Source organism: Triticum dicoccoides, chromosome 3A, assembly GCF_002162155.2.
Source record: "Triticum dicoccoides isolate Atlit2015 ecotype Zavitan chromosome 3A, WEW_v2.0, whole genome shotgun sequence".
Lineage (NCBI taxonomy): Eukaryota > Viridiplantae > Streptophyta > Magnoliopsida > Poales > Poaceae > Triticum > Triticum dicoccoides.
This window is the reverse complement of record NC_041384.1, coordinates 355,138,209-355,143,790: the sequence shown is the minus strand read 5'-3', so window position 1 is coordinate 355,143,790 and position 5,582 is coordinate 355,138,209.

Sequence of the window (5,582 nt, the reverse complement as noted above, 5' to 3'; positions counted from 1 at the left end):
ATCTGGATCTGGGCGCACGCCGACCGAGGAACGCCGGAGTTCGTCGGGGAGGTAGGCCGACAGCTTGCCGGAGAGCTCGGGGAGGCGGCGTTGAGGAGGGAGGAGGATGGCCGGGGCGGCGGCGTCGATGGTGATGGCCGGCGATGGCGGCGGGGAGGCTCCTGCCGCCGAGGGACGAGGCGGCCACCGGCGAGTTTGTGCTGCGGCGCGGTGGCGCGGCTCCGCCGGAGAGAGAGGCGAGGCAGCACGGGCTCGCCGCGGAGCTTGAAGACGAAGGCGCGGGCGAGGAGACCTGGCGGCGCGCGGCGGATGGGCCGCGGGGGCCGGCCTCGGGCCTGGCGGGCCCTCGCAGACGGCGGCGAAGTGGGCGCCGCCCAGGATACATGGCGCGCACGGTCGGCGGCGGTGGGCGGACACGTCCGCTCCATTCGGGCGTGTCCGGCGGCAGCGGAGGAGATTTTTTAGGGTTTAGAGAGAGGGGATCCGAGATTTGGAATGGGGGAGGTATATATAGGCATAGAGGGAGCTAGGAGAGTCCAAATGAGGTGCGGTTTTCGGCCACACGATCGTGATCGAACGCTCTAGATGATGGAGAGGGTTTAGGTGGGTTTTGGGTCAACTTGGAGGGGTGTTGGGCTGCAACACACACGAGGCCTTTTTGGTCCCTCGGTTAACCGTTGGAGCATCAAACGAAGTCCAAATGGTACGAAACTTGATAGGCGGTCTACCGGTAGAAAACCAAGGCCGCTTGGCAAGTCTCAGTCCAATCCGTAAATGTCTAATCCCCACACACGAAAGAAAGGTAGAAATGACCACCGGAGGAGAACGAAGCGTCGGAATGCAAAACAGACAACGGGGAAAAAGCTTGGATGCATGAGATGAACACATATGCAAATGCAATGCAAATGATGACATGATATGAGATGCATGACAACGACAACAACACACGAAGACAAAAACCCGAACCCGAGAAAATAAAATAACTTAACACCGGAAACGGCAAGAGTTGGAGTACATATTGGGAAAGTCATATCCGGGGTGTTACACGCATGGCGTCTCCAGGGGGTGTCACACAGGCAGGCAGCCTGGAGGTGGCCGGCGTGTGGCCACGCGTGGCGGGCACGCGCTCGCGTCCTTTTGGCGCAACGAGGAGGACGACTGGCAGCTGGGCTCTGGTGGGCTGGCTGCTGCTGGGCCTCTCAGGTAAGGCCAGGTGAGTTTCTGCCCTTTCTAATTTTATTTCTGTTTTTCTATTTTTGTATTTGTTTTCTGTATTTAGTAAAAATACTAAATCATTTAAATAACCCTGGAAATAATTGTGGGCACTTGTGAAATTATTCCCAACAGCCCTCAAGTACTTTCAAGATTATTTGGAGCTTTTAAAATATTTATAGAATTCTAATGCCCCAATTCAAATACAATATGATTTAATCCAAAAATCCATATACGACCTAGAAATATGCTCATCATTTTTGGCAGAGGTTTCCACCTTTACCAGAAATCATGAACATTTTCAAAGGCATTTTGGTTTTTTTGGAAAAGATTTTATTTGAACCTATTTGATTTCTTTTAGGTGCTAGGGTTTGATCAATCCCCATTTCAAGTTTACTTCAAATTAACAGGATGCATGATGCTGACTGATGCAACTATCTGCAAACAGTTCTAGGGCTGTGACAACTCACCCCCACTAAACGAGAATCTCGTCCCGTGATTCAAGACGTGAGGTAAGAAGACAAAGGGGACACAAAGCTAACACAAACTTCATGATCAAGATTGCACTCCATAAGAACGTTGATTCGATCACCCACTTTGTCTCGATGTCTTGCTCTGAGAACTCCAACCAACATGACAACGAGAGGAAAGGAAAAAAATATAGAAGGGTCGATATTCTCAAAGATCGAACAACTCAGGATCAACTCATGGAGTGAGACATTGATACATTTCTTGAGCTGAGACACGAAGCATAGATCCAGAGGGATGGAGTGAAACAGATGAAGTAGGTTCTCCAGGTAGACAATAATTCCACACTTAAAAAGGTGGTGAACGGTTGTCATCGTAGCGAGGAGTTGAGTTGCCATGATACCATAACGAGGCATCTTAAGGAAGGTGACTCGCAGAAATATTCCCTTAAGTGGCAAAAAGAATTACTTTTGATTCAGAGATCATTGAAACTCTTGATACCAGCCTAAGGCAAATCACAACAATCATTTGGTGGAGTACGAATAGATGGCATACTCGAACTAGAATGGATGATGTGGACTACCTTGTTGAAGACAACGCAATGGATGATTTTGCTTATCATCGAAAATGGATGGGATCCGTGGTAGGATGGCACAATGGCAGTGCAAGCTGGGAACAAAATGCAAATGTTGGGAATGATTCCAGTAACTGGGGATAAACTCAACAGTAGAGAGTGATTCCACTATTTGAATGGTTCTAGCATAATCGAGGAAACCGAGAGCACAAGGACCCCTAAGGAACAACTCGTAGAATAAGTTGCACTAAATCCTCATGGAGAAGATGGTCAAATAGCTCAATCAAGTTACTAAAATGATAGACCTTCCGGCTACGTGTGTCGGCCAGAACATTAGCCTTGTCGGGACCTATGTCATAGATCTTGGAAAAGTTCCAACCATCATATCTGCCTAAGATTCAGATCTGGTTGGTAGCAGGATATTCCAGACTCATCAAGTCTAGAAAGAAAATGAAAGTTTGCAACACAAATCGACAAGATGACGTTGCGAGATTCTCGGGAAATGAACTACGGTAGCATGCTCCAAAACATGAGTTGGTTCTGCTAAACACATGTGAACACGTTGTCCCAGACAAGCATGACCACATAGCATTCTTACAATGAAACACTACCGAGTTTAGGTTGGGAACCATCATCGAGGATAACAAAGTCCTAACATAAGTCATGATTCTTAAGGAGGAACTTCTTCTCCTTGAACAAATCAATCAGTGGCTTCGTGTGCTAGGGATACATACAGAATGAAGATGATCAGTCTATCAAACCATAGAATACTTCGCACATGCATGACTAACTTGGGATGATTCCATAGGAAACAAAACAAACTTTCTCAAATTCATGGCGGCAACTTGCACCTAATGCACGTGAACTTGGAGAAAGTCACTTTTTACACCGAACATATGCTTCATGAGCTAGCATGAAGAAATGCTTTCAAAGTTTCCAACACTAGCTTAGTGTTCAACATGAATCATGGACAAGATGAAAAAATTGCCGATGGGCTCAACAACAGGTCATCCAAATTTCCATGAAGATGGAATTCCACAACTATGTGAACAAAGCTTTTGACAAACCCAAAGAATATAATGGTGTATGCTCGAGGAAACAATGACGAGTAAGACAATATTACGAATATCGTTGGTTTTGATTTGATTTGACGATAGCCCATACTCAAATCAAAGGTTGGATAAGGTGATAGGTCCCATTAACTGATCATGAGGGTCAATCGATGAAAATACCATCTTCCTTCAACACACATACAAGATATCCCTTAGTGATGAGCTTGGTCGAACAAGCTTTTATCTTCCAACTCTCCAAATTGTTGTTTAGCTTAACCAACTAGCTCAGGGGTATGCAACACAGATTCTTGGAGAAGGGTTGGTTACAAGAACCCAACTTGATCACGAGCTCAACACAACGGTCAGGGAACAACCTGGTGATACTTCCAAGAAGATATCCGGAATATCACGCACCACCAATATGTTATAAGCTCGGGAACAATCTTTATTTTCAGGGCAAGATGATATGATCAAAAGAGCGAGGGCTTAACACAATCCTAACTCATTGATCGAAGAGTGCACCAGAAATAAGGACTAGGTAGCATGATCAATCTTAGGATGATGATTTAATAACTAGCACACTAAGAATGAAAGTGTTGTCCATTAACTACCAAGAAACAGGGTTGCTAGGAGTATTGATTTCGCACATCACAGTACACTTGTCGTCATTCTGGTTACAATAACACGGAGACCGAGGAATGAATAATGATGGCAAGAAGTATCACTGCGGCAAGAATCCATAAGACGTGGTGCAATTCTCATGAAATTCTTGACATAAAGATGGTAACACTCAAAGGTAGAATAGAACAAAAGCTGGATTGGGATTTATTCTGCGGAATACAACTACTTTGACCCAATCCCAGAAATGGACGAGGTACTGGAGTTTGTTTCTCCTAGTCATTCTGAAATAGAATGGCTTGACGGACCATAAGAATAATAAGCATCGACAACACGGATGCACAATTACTCCTGACTATCAATTGATAGACGATGGTCGGAATACAAATGAAGAGGGACAACTCAAGGAAACATATATCTTTCTGAGTTGTGGATGCATAGATTAACATGTCGAGCGAAGCTCAACATTTCTTCCGGATAACCCATGATGAAAGGGTAGAACTGGCAGATTCACAATATAGAATGGAGAACTCATCAAGAGCACTCTGGTCGTGACCTTTTGGTTCAAAAGAACTCCTTCCAAGAATGGTTCATGGTAATTGGAAGAAGGATGTACCACCAACCTCGAGGACTATCACAAAGGTTACTAATATCCTAAAGGAACTAGCAACACTATCAAACTGAGCTAAGTAGGGTGAATCTCGGGTTCAAGAACCCAGGAATAGAATACCTACTACTAAATGGCATCACGGGATGCTTTCAAGAAGGGTGGCCAGAATCATCACGCTGGGAACACAAAACATGGCTAGATTACTAGGTGATCCCCTAAGACACCTAGGGTCATAATGATAACTCCAACATATATGTCGAGGCAATGGAGTACCTCAACTCAGCAATTAGTGTGATTAATCCGGCCCAAAATGATCATCGGGAACGAGAAGAAGGGATTTGCAAGTGCATCAGACTATTTAGAAACCTGGGATGACTCGGACAGCATAACGGCTGTAAATGCTTAAAAATATTTGAGACATCCTGCAATATAGTGGCATAACCACTCAGAAGCACAATATCAAGATTCCGAGACCAACTGTGAACACACGAAAGTAGTAGAAACTAAACTGGGGCTTAAATCCATCAATCCTATAAGTCTCTATCATAGTAACTCGTCATCCTAATAGATAGATGAGAAGGCCTAGTTCTTAATCCCCGTAGGAAGGAAGAGGATGACTCAGATCAGAAGGCATAAGGTAAAGGAGTAAAAAGAGCCTTACGTTCCCTTCCACAATCAATTCCCTTATATAACTAAAGAATTTCTAGACTCAACTTCGACCAGTTTGGCTTGGTAATCCTATAGGCAGTCAGGCTCTGATACCAAAGCTGTCAGGACCCCGATTCTAAGTCACACCGATCTAGCATGTAACACCTCATATCACTTTGCGGCCTCATGCACGGTATTCCCACGGGTGTCGCCTTACCATTGCCCAGGACCGTTTGCGACTTTTGGCTCACGTATTTGATAGTGTCGCTAGCATCCATTTGACAGAGAACCCGGGCCGACATGACTAGTCGTGGACCCAAAGTGGCACTAACTTACGGGGACAGACATACATGAATCAACATCGAGCATGTTGGTCAGCAGCGTGGGAATCTGGGCTATA